General features: G+C 40.2%; 1 protein-coding gene across 6 annotated transcripts in view; it reads left to right on the top strand.

Annotated features, from left to right (window-relative positions):
- The window catches only part of ptprub (protein tyrosine phosphatase receptor type Ub), a 152,950-nt gene that overhangs the window by 17,446 nt on the left and 116,642 nt on the right, over positions 1-18,862 (top strand). The gene's annotated exons all lie outside the window — the stretch shown is intronic.

The following is an 18,862-nucleotide window of genomic DNA, read 5'->3' on the forward strand; positions in this document are numbered from 1 at the left end:
TTATACTTTATTTGCCTCCCACTGTCTCACCCACTCCCTGTTTATTTCCGGTTCCAGCTCAGTTAGATGCAGCCTCAAATTAACACCAGCAGCAAGAGCTGGTGTCAGCCCGCAGCAAGGCCACACAGCAGCGCGAGTTTGACGGACTGTGTAGCCAGATGCCTTCTGCTTCACTGCACTTTGCTGTGTGTCTGTGATTTTCAGGATGGAGGGATGGATGTAGAGAATGTGAACGAAAGAGAGAGAGAGAGTGAGTGAGTGAGTGAGAGGAAGAGAAACAAAGGCCACAGGAACCAGCTTTGCTTTTGTTGAGTTTACATAATTAATGTTTTGTTAAACAGAACTGTGTCCACACGCAGTATCAACTCTGATCACAACTGCAAATATTGTCAGGGGGACGAGTGTGGAAAACTCTCCAAACGCTTCACAATAAATAGCTACATAAAGCTTCCATATACATTCATTACTCGAGTGGCTGAGGGTAATTAAATTCCAGGTAATGAAATGCTGAAAACGCTCATTACTTTCTCATAGAGTCACTGAAATGCTTTTGAATCTTCGCGTACATTTACCGCCGGCTGTGTTGTTACTGCATCTAACAATCAGAGACCCGTGTTATAGTTTTATCAGTTTGTTCTTCTCTTCTCCTTGGTTTGTATTTTTTTTACTTAACTTGATCATCAACATTTGGGACAATTCAAATTAAATTAAGTGTATTGAACATCTGTATATTTCTCCTGAGTGGTGGGTTATGGTTGTTTGTTGCGTTGTGATTAGCCTGCGACCCCCGGGACAGTATAGCTTTCCAGGACTTGCTCCGTCAGCACCAAACAGGACATTTATCACTCATCCCACCTCACTCATGCAGAACTCACACAGCCTGCAATAAACCTTATATCACTGTGGTGTCCATGCACCGTATGCAAACACCAGAGACGAAAGACACATGATGCATATGAAATAATAAATAACAAGCGATGAGAACAACAAAGAGTCTTTCATCTGTAATAGGCCATACATTCAGATATAGTATACATAATGATCAGCAGTGTGGTGTGGTGGATGCATCAAGGGATGTTCATTCTCTTTAAGCATAGATGGATAAAACAGAAATCCTAAATAGACTGCAACACATACTCAAGCCCATATATAGCAATAATAACCTACATACAAATACACACCCACACACTGTCTTGGTAATGTATTGTTCAGGAAAATAAATGTAAGTTTTACAAAAGTGACACATTTGTATTAATATATTGGTGACGATTTTTTTTACATTACACAACAGAGTAGAACATTACATCTCTGTTGTTCACAGAGGAGACAACCTAAAGGATGTATTTTCTTTTTAAAATAATTGCATTTATTTATTATTAAATGTATTCCTGATTTACCTAGAGGGCAGATGTTCTTCTCCTGCTTTTAAACAAACCACTGCGAAATAGTTTAGCTTTAATGTTTATTAGTCTATAAGCCTAATGGACACCGTGCTACTTGTCACTCTTTTTCCAGCTAATAAAATTGAAAATATACATGGGTACCAAAAGTGTTTACTGAGCAGAACTGCAAATTAATCTCATTATCCAGTCAAAGCAGACATGGCAGTTATTAATTTATTTCTGTGAAGCGACTGCATTTCAGATTTAAGGCAGTGATGTTTAACCAAAGTGGCAGTGCGCACACACACACACACACAAGTGCATTTTGGGTAATGATGAACGACAAGCTGTACTTTTTTTTTGCTTAATTAGAGGCACACACACACACACACACACACACACACACTGGACTCCGTGGCATGTGACTGTAACTCAACCTCAGAGCTCCATAAGTCATATGCATAATGCACAGCATGCACTGCATCGTGGTAGTTAATATTACTGAATCACTTTGATGAATAACTGCAGATGAAATGGCTTTAATGTGGTTCTGACTTATTGTTGGCAGTGTGTGATAACCCCTGAGGAAGCATTGCACAGGGTAGTAGTGCACTTTACAATTCCAGTCAGGGCCAACACATTAATAATCAATTGGGAACCAGTTTTGCCATTTTGTCTTCATTAAGTGTAATTCATTTACGCAGTGTTCCCCATTAATTACCTAAACTGTTGCGGCCCATCTAATTTGTCCTGCTACATTTTCATAATGAACCAAATTTCTTTACTCTGCATAATACCTTAAAAAAACTGCGTCATCGCTGCTTTATTGTAAAGCTTTGTGAAGTGCATAGATTAGCTCAACCCCCTTCTTCAGCCTGCACTGTGGGCTTTTGCTGGCACTGTGTTCACTGGACAGTCACAATAACAACTCCTGCCAACCTGAAGTTCTTCTGTGTATTATACACAAAAACATCTGGTACAGCTCAGCATTATAATCAGTGGCTCAAGTAGTGTCCTTAATTAGTTATTATGAATTAACTTCAAGATGATATATACATATATATATATATATATACTATAATATGTACAATAGCAACCATTAGAAAAAACTGTTGCAATCCTGATTCAAATTATTACATGAGCATAATGCCAGATTTAGTGGAATATGGAAATAAGACACTTATGCACTTATATCCGACATTACATTGTGTTCATGCACAAACAGATCCACACATGTAACCAAGTACAAATACTTCATTACTGTACTTAAGTACACAATTCAGGTATATGTGCTTTACTTTGTTAGAGCAACTTTTACATTTACTCCAATACATTTCCTTTAACTATCTTCTTTACTATAAGAAGAGTTGGTAATGGTCTGTATTTATATAGTGCTTTTCTAGTCTTGACCTGCTTTACAGTGAGCCACCATGACTCAATCCTTACTCTTCACTTTTGTAATACTTTTACTTCTAAAACGTATGTACATTTTATATCAGAAAATGACTTTTGATACTTAAGTACAGTAAATGTCATATACGTTTTTTTGTAAAAAGTAACTTCAACTTCTACTAAAGTCATTATCTGGTAAGATACAGTAGTTAGTTTTATAATCATCAAACCTATTTGGTTAATTTTAGCGTGTCAGCGACAGAGACTGATAGTATAAGTGTGCAGCAGAGGAGAATTATGACATGATGTGAGGAGATGACAAGGCAAAATAAACAGACCATAAAAATGTTATACACTGCAAATATCCACTGACAAATTGAAAGAGAAAGGGGGAGAGAGCATCTTGGCTGAAGTTCCCTGCTTTTCTTTCCTGTCCGGGAGGAAAGTATCCACACTGTCATGTCTGTTGCAGTCTAGTATCAACTTCCTCTCTTTTTTAGCTGTCTATATTTAAACATATCCCCACTGTAGACCCCGTTTGCTTTTCTGGTTGAAACATTTTTGGAAGGGGTAATGAGGCTTTTTTTTGTTTGCCATCGTTGGACATTTCCAGTCCATGCAGCTGCTGTCTGCTCCCTCTGCTGGCATCCTGTGTTACCAACTGCTACCAACTGTGTTATTTGGTGAGAAGACGTAAGACGGAGGCGGATCTCGGAGGCGGGCCAGGGGGGACATACTTGTGATCATGAGGCTTCTACGTATTTATATGTCTATGGAGAAAACACACAACTGAAGTGAAAACTAGAAATTAAACGTATTCTGTGTCGCAGAAGGCAGTTTTAAGATAATTTGAGGCAATAAATTAGTTATTTAGAATTAAAAAATGTGGTTTATTTATCACGATACGGCATATTTATAGTTTGGCATCTTGTGTGGCTTTGCGTGATTTAATTGGTCCTTTCTGCCTCCAAAACATCAACCTAAAACAATCCAATCCAACTTTATTTACAAAGCACTTTAAAAACAACAACAGCCGAGACAAAGTACTGCACATCAGCGATAATGTAGGGCAGCCCGTGGCCAAGAGGAAAGGTATTGGGCTTTTAATCGGAAGGTCGACGGGCCAAGGGCTGGGGTGCCCCTGAGCAAGGCATCCAATCGCCCATTGTTCTCTGGGCGCAGAAAAGTGCTGCCCACTGCTCCTGCGCCCGGCTTGTGTGTAACAAGGATGGGTTAAATGCAGAGGACAAATTCAAAAAAAGTACTGATTCTAATTCTAATAAATAAAATATAGAAACATACTACCTAAAAGACCTAAAAAGCAAACAACAAAACACACTCTAAACAATATAATATTGTAAAAAAAAAGACAAATATACTGTATATATAAAACATAAACAGAGTTTGTGGCCCTCAAATGAAAATGTATTTTGTGAATGTAATGGCTGCACCATTGTTATCAGTGAAGTCAGTGTATCCACATGTTTCCTTAATCTCTGATGACACTTCCTACATGTAGCATCTTTTAAAGCAAATCTCTAGAGGAAGACCATATGCAGTATAGGTGGAATCGTTCCAGTGGTACCGTCAGTGCTGTCATGCTGTTGAGAGACTGTGGTCCAGCTTATCATCTACTGTGTGATTGGTAGGATCAATACTTTGACCCTCTGCCACAGTTTGTGTCTCGTTTCTCACCCTCGTCCTCCCTCTGAGATACCGTGTGTTCCTATGACTGGCTGCTTGTGATAAATCAATAACACATTTGCTAGAAAGCGAACTGACCCCCACAAGAGGGACCACTCTGGGTTCATCATTGGCTCATTAGACATAAGTTTGTCTGCTATCGACCTGTTAGGACTGCCGCCATGATCAACAACACGTCCTCTCCACCCCCTCTCTGTTTTTTTTCCCCCTCCCCTTTTCTTCATCTCCACCCGCCCCACTGACTGCACACTGTTTATACATAAAAGTGGCACTGGGACTGACAGTGAGTTTGTCTTGCTGAATTTTTGGCTATAATTGTGCCTGGAGATATGATGACCCAGTTTGAGGCTATGAAATGATAACTGACTGTGAATCAGTTTTATGGTAAGGGAGGAAATATGCAAATGGCGATACATAAAAGATTCCAGCATTTAGGGAGAATCTGGACCCCTTTTTGAATCTAATAACTTGATTTAGTAGGCAAATAATTGCTTTCAAAACGGCTGCCCATTAATTATTTTTGTTCAGTTCTCATTAGCTGTAGGTCGCTGTGTCACTCCCTCATATGAATCATTACGCCGCTTGTACTTGGCTCTGTCTAATACGAGATTTTTCACTCACTCAGACAATAGGCAAAGTGACAAAGCCTCTCAAAGCTAAATTCACAACAAGAGCAAGCTTGCAGTGTATTCCTTTTAATGTAATCTATTTATATTTCTCTGTGCATTCTGTTGGACAATTTGCAAAAAGAAAGCGCTTGGGATTAATACTCTCCTTCTCTGGAATGGTGAAAAGCCAACAGTATAATTGAGAAATATATATTTGATTATATTATTTTGTACTGTATATACAAAAGAAGCATCCAGAGACGGTTGAAGGGTTTTAAAGTCACTTTTTTCTGGCTGTGCTTTTGAAAACGTGTGGGTCCATTAGTGCTACTGTATGAGTCCTTAAAGGTAGCATATTGCTCTCATGATGATCTCTCTGTGTAATTGCTTCACATTTAAAATGGCACAAAAACAAGTTTGATGTGGGCACAAACATCACATATAATGCAGTAAATGTCACTGATATTTTTGTCTTTAAATTGCTGGAGAGATCTACAGAAAGTTTGCCGGGGCTTTGTAATTTTAAAGTACTATTCCTAAAATTACAGACAAGGGAAGAAGAAGTTCTTTGGCACTAATTGCCACAGCAGAGAGCTCCCTCTTAAATGTGCAGCAAGCAGAGTTATTACTTTACCTCTACAGGCCTGTGATGGGCTCAGGTCTGAGTTGAATGGCTGCAATGAATCTTTGCTGTCAACAGGAGCCGGGGATTAGGGGCTGTCTGTCTGTGGCAGACAGGATACTAGTCAGGGTTAGTGGTGCTTTCAAGGCCCCGTTCCACCCAGAATTCTTCCTCACTTGCCGCATGTGCCTGAAAATAATGCTCATCATTTTTGATAATAGATTGGAAGGAGAAGGAGGCAAAATACAAACCATCCGAGAGTGGAAAGTGTCAAATGGGTGTACATAAATTTACATTTTTTAAGAATTCTGTTTCCCCCCTCGAACAGACTTTTTTTTCCACTTGCGCTTGAAGACTGCCAAGTTCTTGTGTTTATACTGGGCTCAAACTGCCACAGGCAAGATGGTGACTATTCTTTATGTTCAAAGACATTTCCTGTGATTTAAAAGCACCCTTCTCTTTGATTTACAACTGTGTATCAATCGATCGATCAATCATTTAATCAATCACTCATTAGTGTATAAGAGTAAGTTGGCAGCAGACTGCAGAGCTCTGTCGTCTTCCAACACTCACATCGCCACAGTTCATAAAGGAAGACGTGTCACATAATATGCTGATGTTGTGTCTGCACAGATACCAAATGTGTCCATCAGTGCGTCGGTGGGTGTGGTGTTCTTAAAATGGGGTGTGGTCAGGTGCCATGTTGGTGCATTGCTGTCTTATGGCAGTCCTTCACATGTCAACAGCAAGGTTACCGGACTCATATCTGCTTCTTTACAGTAAACTCTTACACTGTTGATTCTGCTGAGAATCTAAATGACACATTACTGCAACACGGTGTGTGTTCTCTTAAATGTAAAACAACAATGATTTGAATTGCAGCTGCACAGATGTGAGAATGTGCGCTCCTCTTTCATCAACATCAACTTCTGGCACTCCAAACTTCAAACCTGCCTTTGGCACATTTCCTTTATGTTCCTCAAACCTTATCTTAAACCTGATTTTCAGCTCAGATTATTCCTTTTGTATTTCTCCATCTCCTCTCTCTGCTCTCTCAATTCTCCATTTTAACTGCATTGGCGCACCTGGCTTTCAAAGGGAATGACAAGTGAAACTCTGACTGGTTCAATTGATGTGACGGCCAAAACACACCTATGAAATACAACCCCTTTGTGCCTCCAGTCTGACTTTGCACCACACACTTTAGACCATGCGCTTTAGATCACCTTAATAGGGGCCCTTCATTTTTCAGTCTATTCTTTGAGCTGGCAAATCCCTAAAAATGTTAGCATGTGATTGGATGCCAATAAGACATGACTATGACTTAGGACTGGAAAAGTAAGGCATGCGAGACTGGTGCTGTTTGACATTTCTCTGCTTGTGTAAAATGGATCCTGCTGTTCATTCCTCTGCCTTGATTTTTTTTCCCCCCTGATAAAAAATCTTTCTGCTGCTCACTGTTTTTAAGTACTTTGTTATTCTCTTGCTTGCAGACAGACATACAGACAGACAGACAGACAGACAGACAGGACGCAAGCTGACAAGAGCAACAGTGCGACCTCAAGAAAAGATAAAATAGGTCAAGGGAAAATAAACCTTCTGCACTTAAAATACATAGTGATTCAGACAGTTCCATGTTCTGGCTAACAATGATCGCTGCACATGGCAGCAATTTCAACTCAGTGGTAAAAATAAATCTCAAAAACCTAGATAAGTTAGAGGAAGTATCCTATTCCAACAGGTTACAGAGTTTTTCTAGTCTGACTGACTGAGTTGTGTTGGATCTTTTCCTTTCATGTTGGATTGTTGCACATTTTTATCAAAGCATCCGTCTCTTCCCCTCCGTGTTTTGCTTCCATATTCTGGGACACCGTTGCTGTTAAACCCACTCTGCTGAGAGACGAGCCTGTGCTTGCCCGTCACTGAAGAACCCTCCACACAGGTCCACACACTCTGGTTGGGTTAAGAATAGTAACAGTCAAGGACACATTTGAATACGGTAATGGGTGTTCTTTGTGGTCTTGATTATGACGTTACATAACAGTTGCTTTCTCATGAAAAGTTCCACGGGAATGTGAAGCGTAGTTTTGGATAGGCTGTTAAGTCGGCGAGTTAAAGGGCGGCTTTGTGTCGATTAACTCTCAGCGGGAGCATCAAACGGCAAACAGGAGTGTAACCAGCCACGATAAAAAAAAATCTAATGCAAATCAGTGACCAGGCGGATTGCCCTCGTGTTGACCTTGTCAACCGATAGTTCTGTGAAGAACAGAGTGCGGGAGAGAGGGAGGCGGAGAGGAGGAAACGCCAGTGATGTCGCACGAAAGACATACTTTTTATGCAGATTAGATGCAGAGTATTTTTAACCATGCAAACTCTGGTGGATAATAAAGTGTTTGTTTTGGGGCTTTGACAGTTTGTTTGAATATGTAAACATTACAGAGGGAATAGAGAGGAAGCCAGTAAGGGAATGTAGGCAGAGATAACGCTCCTCATTTGCAATCAGCTCTTGAGATGATATGATGATATGATACTAGCTGTTGGTGTAACCTCGTAGGTCTTTGTCTTTTGATGGCTACTAACATTTTTCCCTTAGGGTTAAATATATTAAGTCAAATTATGTTATTTAAAGTACTGTATATTACATATATGTTTTGTATTACCAGTTCCAGCCCCTGTTAATCAAAGATGTAAAATGTTTATACTGAATAAAATATTCAAACCCATTAGGCTGCAACAATACATTTTTTGAATCCATTAACTGAAAACTAAAGAAATCGCCAACTGATTTGATAATTGATTAATTAGTTTGTGTGGTTTTCCTAAGTAATTTTTCAGCTTTTTAAATGTGAATGTTTTCTGGCTTCTGTCATTCATCACAAAAAAAATCATTAAAACGGAATCATTTTGGTTTGTTGACAAAACAAGACATTTGAGAACATCATCATTTAGAGATGTGGGAAACACTAATCAACATATCTGACATTTCATGGACTAAGCAACTATTAATCAAGACAATATTTGACAGTTTGACAGTTAATGGATTATGAAAATAATCAGCCGGACATAACTGGTATATTTTCAACCCACAAATTGATGCAGCCTGTGTGTCTGTTTTCATACCTGATGTGTACGTCCTCAAAAATGGGTCCGTCTGGGATACAAAGACAACCTTTGGCCTGCTTGTGTGGTCAACATGTGTCTCATAATGGCTGGTTATTGATAGTGTAGACAAAATTGATTAATTAGGGGAATAAGCAGTTCTATGTGCAACAACCACAGGCACAAAAACATTCCAGGGTGAATAGAATTAATGTCCTTTTCTAGCAATGGTTAAAGTACATTGTTTAATCCAAACCTTTTTGTTGTTATAAATGGCAGAACTGCTATTAATTCATTTTTGTTAAGTTCAAATCCTGTAGACAAGTAGACAAGTAGAAGTAGTAGTAGTTCATTTCTGTTAGATGGTGGTGTAGAAAAAAGAAACCGTATTAAAGTGGCAGACTTTGGATGAATGGGTTTTAGTTTGAAATGACCCAGCAGCAGACCACTGCATGTCAGGTGTTAAAACCACATGAACCCAATGCCTGCCTGCTTAATTGTAGACTATTCCGGACCACCTGCAATTAATTTGAAGCCGAGGTTATGCACACCCATCCCCTATATCCTCCACTTACACCCAGTTGAGTCCATAGTCTAAAATTAGCCTCATTTTGGAGGTGACCTGCTGCTCCTGAGATGAAGTTATGTATAGTTCTCCTAATCCTTGCTGACAAGCGTGTTGGAGTGGTGAAGCCAACTTCTGCCACATGTCATCCACTAACAGATGGCATAAATCATTCTCTTAAACGCTGCATTAAGTATTAATCATTCTCAGTGCTGTCATTGTCACACTTCTCGGTGGGCCGTGGGTGTGCAAAGTGTGATTAATGGAGGTGGAGATTTAAGTAGCCACTTTTGAGCCCCCCACCCCTTTTACCTAGCACCGCCTATTGGCAGCGGCAGGATTGAAGGGGCACTTCCACAACAATGACCCTAAGAGAAGTGGCCAAATAGATCATGGGGGATAATTAGCTCTCGTTGGTGAAACATAACCCAGCTGTCCAATCTGAAAAGAATGAAGCAGTAAATGTACCATTGCTCAAGTTTGGTATCATCTTTCATTCGGCTTTGGGGAGTCCACTTGCTCCCGTCTGGGGGTATTTCCTCTTTGAGACGAAGTGTCGGAAAATCCAGGGTGAGACACTGTAGAAATGGTTATACATGATTAGACCGCCTTATCCTCCACGCACTGTCACAGCCTTGTGTCATGTGATAATAACTCATTTGATGAAGGCATTTACTTTCATGGCGTGTTCTTTCTGCTTGACAAAGGTACCTCGTTAAAGTGGGTGAAAAAAGTGACTGAAGGCCAGGTGACATATTTGACCCTTTCTAAGGGGTTGACCACAAAGCATTTGTAGGGTCTGCTGTCTTCTAACCCAAAACTATAAAAAGGAAAAGCATCAGTCGCCATAAGTATTATGATGTCAACGTTGATGCTGGCCTCTGGTTGTATGGCTGATCACTACTGTATTGAAGAAATGAGTATCCATTATATGGTGGCAATAAAGATGACTTAGCATTTATGAAGTTGTACATTTATCCAAATCACGTCTCCCTCATCCTTATCATATACTGTGTATATGCTTTCACATGTCATGCTACGAAATAATGGTTCCAAAGGCTTTAAGTAAACTAAAATAGACTAGAATAATAAATAAACTTAGACTATAATAGTAACAAATAAACTAGACTTAAATAGAAAAGTATAAACAACAAGAGCAATAAAAAGTGTAAGACTAAAGTAAAAAGGGAATTAAAGCACTGCAGCTGTATAAGCACTTTGTCTCGGGAGCTTGAGAAGCTGCTGCACTAAAAGTTCTTACTGGATTGAATTTAATGAGTCAATTGTATTACCTAACAAAACAACTTTCCTAAAATACTAATAGTGTCGTCACTGAGTGATTGTAGCATTACATCCTAATTATGCTTTATAATTATAATTAATTATTGTATATAATAATAATGCTAATAATGTTTTTTTTTTGCTTTCATTGTGTCACATTCAATTATTCTGTACTCCGTGTACACAAGTTCTTCCTCCCAGCCTTATGACAATGTGGTTCTAAAATCTTCAGTTCCTACACGGCGCGGCATGAAAATATCCATAAAACATCTTAAACCAGACCACAGTACTTTGCGGTAATTGCTAAGCATGACACAGGCTTCCATTTATTCGGTTGTAATTATAATATACTCACAAGGATTTTATAAGGAACACCACACTAATGCTGGATAGTTTTGTGCCTTTGTTGACAAAGCAACCTCATCTCTTTGTGGCTAAACATTGCTGCTGCACAGTCATGTGTAGGCCACTGATGTTCAAAGTAACGAAACCAGTTGGGAATGACTTTCGCTTTGTAACGTGCAGATAGGCTGTGGCATTCAAACCACAATTAGTTGGTATTAAGGGGCCTAAAGTTTGCCAAAAATGCAGTTCATGCCAAATTCTAACTCCACCATCTGCAGCCTCAGCAGAAATTCTTATTCATCAAAGCTTTCCTGAGCCTGCGCCCACTGCAGCCTCAGATTTCTGTTCTTAGAAGTGGTCTTGCAGTTGTAGCCCACCAGCCTCCAGTTTCAGTGTGTTGTTCATCCCGAGCCTTTGTGTCGACTTGAACCAGTCTAGTCGATCTGACCTCCCACATCGATAAGGCCATTTTATCTCTGGAGGATTTGAGGTTTTTCATGTCACTCTGACACTTCTAGAGACAGTTTTTGTCTGTCACCAACAATCATGCAATACACATGCCCCCTCATGTTTGGGTTTGATGCAACATTATTGGCTGGGTAATTAAATGTGTTAAATAATAATAAGTGTTTTGTGAATGTTTTCTTACAGCATGCTCATGTTCCTTTTAAACATTGCTTGGTGGCTTCCGCTCACACAATCTTCAAAAACATAAAATAATTAGGCTTTAGTTGCGGGTTCAGTGATCCGGTGCCTCTCCATCGTCTTTCATAATTTTGTCACTTTTATGGCCCTCCAGTTATGTGCAGTTCCAGCACTAGCTTCAGGATTAACGCACTCCTCTCTTGCTCCCTTGCTTCCTTTTGCCACTGTTGCCCCTCGGTGCCTTAGATCCTGCTCTTCCTCCCATGTGCCCTCACTCTGACGTTGATGCGAAGTGAAAGACCGCTGGCGTTCCTCCGACATCCCTATTCAGTGCCCCCTGTGCCTGGGCTCCAATCCACTGCCTTTGCATGCCATGTGTTTAGCTTCAGGCTCTGAACTTCATCTCCCCCACCCTCTCCTCTCCTCTCCTCTCCTCTCCTTATCCTCCACTCTCTCCATTTTCTCCTTCCTTTAGCGCCACTGCTACTAGGAAGTTGAACTCAGATGTCACTTGGCGAGTCATGCGAAGTGAGCTACATTGCATAATTATGTTGTCAAAAAAAATCTCATAATAGAAACATCTCGGGCCTTCAGAGATCACAAAGGGATTCTATCACGCCACTCTGCATCCTCTTGTCTGCAGTGGTAATAAAATGGAGACAGTGTCTGTCCACGGCAATCCTGAAATCTAGGATCCAATCGGTGTTTTCGCCAATGTGAGGAGTTGTCTCCTCAAAAAAAGCTAGTAAGACAGAATCTGACATGAATGCCTTTTGCTTTCACACATAACGCAGTGAAGATATTTTTAGTCCTATCTTGTTAAGCCACTTTAAGCTTGAACTATTGAGCGAGGCTTCATCTGCGGACTTATTACCGAGCCTGTATATGTGTTGTAGCAAATTGTGTGATGTTAAAACGTGCTCAATGAGACATGCTCCCAAAGTTCCCCGAGTAATTAAACTCGTAGGAAGGCAGCGTTTTTAAACTGTCAAAAGTTGTCACTGTTTTCATTTTCCACCTGAACCAAATGGTTGAATGGTGTCTGTTGATAAGTGACAAGTAGTAGTGAGGCACGATGTTATTGGCACAATATCAGTATCGGCAGATATTGGCTTTATTTATCAGCAAACACACAAAGTTCTGCCGATGTGTCTAATATCAGTATCGGTTATCAGCCCAATTATTCCTAATATGTTGGCATATGGGATATCAGCAAAAACTCCAATATTGTGCATCCCAAACAAATAATGATATATCGGGAAGGACATAGAGGGAGTGGAGGCATTTGTGGACACAGAGCACAACAATTAACACAAACATTACAAATAATCAATTTTCAATCTCGCCAGATGAAACAATAACTGTCCAATTTTATTATTATTTTATATTTTGGGTTGTTCCTGAAAGATTTCCTGAGCATTAGCTTGACAGATGCATGCTGAGAAAATGTGAAGCACCCCAGCAGGGACTCTCCATCTTGGAGGACAACGGCATGGTGGAAGGAGGCTATTAAGGAAAGAATCTCATATAAAGCAGCTCTCCAGTCTGATGCCAGGTGTCCCTCAGTATTTCCACCTTTAATCTTCTCCGTGAGAGGTCTAGAACTACTTGATCCTTGATTAAGACCCTTAACTTAATTCACTTTGGCTGTGTAATGAAGCTGTAAAAGTCCCAAAGTGAAGATTGGTAGGAGAATGGCCCCTTAGATGCTGTCAGTATGTTGTTACGCTTGAAATATGCTCTTAAACTCATCTCATCTCTAACACAGTAAGCCTGATTATGCAAATGTATGCAGGGATTCCATGACTCGGATGCAAATTGGAAATTTAAACATCATATGGAGGTTTAAAGAGTAATATTTGCTTGTTCTCTACAATAAATTGTCCCTTTCAAAACCTACAGACAGTTTGTCCCTTCATGCACGGTGTTAATTCTCAAAGGTAAGGTACTTATGAAACTGTGAAGAAGAAAAACGGCTGCACGTTGACACCTTTAAAAGGACTGGATTACTTCATGAGCCGCTAAAGAGCATTTTGATTTTGAAAACCATGAAAATGTTTTTGAGGTGCATTTATGGCCTGTGGAAAACCATCCCTCTTTCACGTCGTGGTGTAGAAAAAGGATTCTGAATTCATTTTTTAAAACATTTTGAGAATAAGATAACATATTTTCTCAGCTACTGAAAGCATAAAGTATCTTGAACAATACATGAACAAAATGAGAGATATTTGCTCTTTTAAAATGTAGTAGAAAGATGGAATTTGAATCTTTGAATGATTGGCTCTTGAAGTAAAATAGCATACACGACATCCTTCCTTTGATTTAGATGACAGGATACATGCTCCATATTTGATTGTGGGCATTTCATCAAGTGTTTGATGTCTATGCTTGTCAACACTCAAAAGAGAATACCAAGCACTTCGAGAATGAGGTCATCTTTAGAAGAATTTAAGCTGCAAAATGAAAAATGGATCCCTGCACTTAAATTAGTATGAATAGCTGAAATAAATCAGGACGGGTCTATCATGCACGTCGCGCTGCCTCTTGACTTATCGGTACATGTTTAAATTGACATAAAATATTTACGTCATTTAAAATGGAATTCAAATCATTGCAGGGGCGTAGATGCCAAACTATCCAAAATATGGAAATACAGAGGTGCACCTATACCCGGCATTCATATATATGCATTTACATACATACCTGTCATACATCTGTTTTATTTTTTATAAACATTGAACCTGTTTGGTTATTTGTAGCATGTCAGAAAGAGACAGAGATTGTGAGTGAACAAAATTAAAATAAAGCACCGTAAAAAACAGACCAAAGCACCACATTTTTATTTTGTAAATATCCTGGCTGTACCTATAGTCGTCATTTTATATCTTTGTATAATACATCTCTTACCTTTTGTAAGTAGAAACATCAAATCTTATCTCTATCTTATCTCCAAATTGCTGTGCAACTGTAACCCTCCCAATATCCTCGCGATTCTCAGTGAGTGTGAGCTCCCAGCCATCTGTGGCTGCATGACCCTCAGTTCTCCCCGCATGAGTCTCACAACTGTGGCTGAATCTGAAGAGGAGATTAAAGTTGCCTGTGGGGTCTTCAAACGCTGACCATCTGGGTCAGATTTACAAGTGAGGCACCGCAGGGTGCAGATACATGTGAGGGCTTTGTATACTCTTACACATGGCTTTCTCCTCCTTTTTTTTGGGTTACAAGATTTTTTGGAAATGACTAAGAATTGCTTGTTGCTCCAATGTGTTAATACACATGATGGAGCTTGTGTTTTTAATGTGTATTGAAATTGGAAAGAAACGAAAAACATGAACCAATAACAAACTTCAAGAAGAGACGGATCACACCGCGTGTCTCAAAGAGGGAACATATTTAGGGCCATTTAGATGTGCAGTCCGAGTCCACAGTCGTTTGCACAGCTGTTATTCTAGTGCCCAGCAGTCCTATATAATAAATGAACCCCTCGCTCACCATCTTACAAGCCTATGCCGTACGTCTGTGAGCAGAAATTCCTTATTATGCACATTTCCTCCGATTTTTGTCTTGTATCTCATAAATTGTCTTCAACAGCAGATTTAGAGAGTTTCTGGAAGATAGTGACTGTAAAGGGACCAGTGCTTTCCAAGTTCTAAAGGAATCATATTCTTAAAGGGATTTTGTGTTGTATTTATTATCGTTTGTAGAATTTTTTTTTTCCCCCCTTAACACTTTTTTACTGTCGACAAAAGAGAAGGAACAACATTTTTACATTGTATTATTCAGCGAAATAAATAAAAGAAGTTGCAAAATCATCAAATAATTTTATCTCCAGACACCTGTGTCACTTCTTCAAAATAAGACAGCTGCTGCTGTCATTCAGAGTCAGCGCTATAGGAGCTCACACTTTCATAATACCATGAACGAGAGTGTAAAAAGCACTGATGTCTGCGACAGTCGGTGAACAGTAAGCATGACCATGATGATTTTGTGCACAGTTTAATGTGTGGTGGTGCCTTGTGTTTTCCTTCTGTACACATGAGGAACTTATTGTGGCTGACATGGGGACAGTGATTGAAGCTTAAGGTGGATCGCTTGAATTGTGTTTTCTTGGTTAAGGCTCATTCTTGAAGCCCAGAGTCACTCACAGAAAGGGAGAGGATCTGCAGGGAGACGGAGAGTATGATTGAAAGGTCATCGCTGACTTGTTTGTATGACTCAGTGGAAATTTTGGCTCAGTCACTGCAGCTGTGCTGAAGCAGAGGTGCTTCCTGGGTTGAACTTGAGCCAATTGTTCACCTCTCACCTCTCCACACAATGGACCAGTCATCAGATTAGCTTTCTAACAGTGAGCCTTGGCAGATCTCTGCTTTCCCCAGGTCCTCTAACCTCACACACTGTCTCCTCCTGTTTAGGCTGAGGTCCAGCAGACAGTGCCACTCCATATGATATTTTCCTCTCACTGACCACTGTAACGTGACCTTACAGCACGCTTATAAAAAGCCAAAATTGCAGTCATCTCATACTTCTCAAATTATCACATTACTGCTGCTGGTATTTGCCTGCAGTTTTCCTGTATCAGATTCTAAAAATATTTTCCTTGTTCATGCCTCTTGCTGCTGGTGTGAATTGGATATTTATGGTGTTTGGGAATGTCTGATGTGTGTGACTTCAAACCGCAGGGACAGACTGGAAATGTAGATTTGTTTAAGATGGTATTTTCCACACGGAGAGCAGTGAGTCTGTCTTCAAAGTGCCGAGACTGAACCATGGCTAATTAGTTTCAGCAAGGCTTTTTGTTTCACTTGGCCTAATATTTTTTGGAACACGGTCTTGTCCTCATCTTTTTCGCTAATGCACCCGGCCAGTATTCTGCAACCTAATCCTCTCCTCTCCCCCTCTCTCTTCATAGTGTCCAACACTCTGTCCGACGATCACTGATTAGTTCCTGTGAGACTGGTAGAAAACACTTGTCTTTATTATTATGTTTGAACGTACACATACAAATCAGCTACAGGTATTGTTTTTGTGTATATGGAAGTCACAGTGACTGAACAATTCAAACCACAATTGATGTGGAGTATCAGTGGGCTGCACGTGGCCATTACTGAGGTTTACTCGGATTTTTCACATTCCTTAGGACTGGCTGAATCAACAAAGTCTAGTCTTTCACTCTAGTTTTACAGACATCAACACTACAGTGCAGCAGCAGGTTTTTTTTTTCTAAACCGGGTAACAGGGGGCACTGTGCCCTCTTCATTTTTTTGTGAGCCTTTACCTAAATGCCAATTTAGTACTGGATGCTATTTATTACATTTATCACATCATTTTTTAGTCCATTATTCATTGTTCATAATGTTTTTTACCCCTGCTGTACTACACGTACAACACGTGATATGATCTGCAGATATTGTACACTTTGATCAAGGAAGGTCGTCAGTTGTGACAAAGACCTTGAAATATTGTGGTCTTTGCGATTTAAACTTACTCTCTCATCTTTAAAGTAAATACTAGAGGGGAAGAGTATTACCTTCAAAGGAAACACTAATATCCCCTAATTCTAACCTTAACTAATCTAATCCCCTCTTTTCACTATAGGGATGGACATTTCATGCAAAAACACTATTCGAAAAATCGTATCTAATTAGTCGATTAATTGCCGATAAATCTGTTCCTGAGCCAGTGGATAATTGTGCGAGGTAACGCCGCTCTGTGCCGGTCACTCCGAGCAATGAGCGCCCACATAAGTGGAGCTGTTCACCTCAGACAACGTCGCTGCTAAACTATATATCCTGTCTTGATACATAAAGCAGATTTTTAAATTCTAAATGACTAATTTCTCACAAGACAATATATTACATAGGTGCCTCATGATCACAAGTATATACTCTTTAAGTTCCGACTCTGTGTTATGTCTTGCAGACGAACCCTTCGCGTCTGATCTGATCCTGAATACAATTTATTTTACTTTTAAAAATAAAGCGACTGATCATTAATCATAATCCCCCACCACCACCTCCCTTGCTATCAGTGCTGCCCGTTTATTCATTTTTTCTACAAAAAACCCTGAGAAGGATCAGTTCAGGGCAGGTCAGGCGGCCAAACTTTAAACCAGTAACAGTTTAAAGCCACTTATGTAGGCAGTGGCATTTAGCAGAACTCTCTTTGACTTGACATCAGTTTAATTGCTTCCTTTGCTTCACCTTTTAGTCATAGCGGAATGAGCAGAAGAGGAAATGGTTTATGTGCTGTGACAATTAGGTTTGGGGCTCATTTGACTTGTCTGTGGTCATCTCTTCTCTGGTTGAGTGTGGTGTTTGATGGCGTGGTGTCTACTCCGATATCTCCACGTGCCCATCTTTGTTTGAATGACGGCCTGCCTTCACTGTCACTCAGAGGACTCAGTAGTAGCAGCAGCAGCAGTAGCAGCATATGTCACACACATGAATGAATGTTTATAGACAGAAGCAGGGGCTCACAGTCACATGCACACTCAGACATCAGCACATCATCTGACCACTTGGCTCCAGCCACAGTGAGACACCACATGGCTGAGCAGGTGGCAGCTGCACCAGGAAGTATGTCAACAGAAGACCATGTGCTCATAAGCGCTGTCTGGATAGAAGTAGATGGTGAGGTGGGCATTGTTGGCTGGCTGGTGGCAGAGAAATGGTGACTGAGCATGTGGATAGTGGAAGGACAGAAGGAAATTTTGAGTTTCTTGAGTTGAGTTAGATTTTTTCTTTGTCAAAACTTGATAGTGTTGGTGTGTTCCTTTTGACTGTTCCTTTGTTTAGTGTTGTGTTTGTTGATTTTGTCCTTCAAATGGACATCGTTTTTCAGGAGTTACCTCGTAGGACAGTTACTGAGTACACCGCTCTATCAAGAGTTCCAGCATGCCTTTTTTGACAGGAACTGATGATACCGTTCTATTATTAGACTTCTCTACTAGCCACAGTTTGTCTATAATGAACACCTTGTTTTTGCACAGGGATGCTCACTAGTGTACTTGGTACCAGTGCACCCTAGGCCGAAGGTCAATGATTGATTTTGTGATTGTATCGTCTGGCTTAAGGCTGTATTTTTTGGACACTCGGAGCAGGAACTGGTCACAATCCTCTGGTGAGCTGGGTAAGGTGGCAGGGGAAACCCCTGGACAGACCTGATGAGCCCAATCAAGTAGTACGGGTAGACTGGGAACGTGCAGGGGAGGCCCCTCTCC

The sequence above is a fragment of the Solea solea genome, chromosome 13, assembly GCF_958295425.1.
Source record: "Solea solea chromosome 13, fSolSol10.1, whole genome shotgun sequence".
Classification (NCBI taxonomy): domain Eukaryota; kingdom Metazoa; phylum Chordata; class Actinopteri; order Pleuronectiformes; family Soleidae; genus Solea; species Solea solea.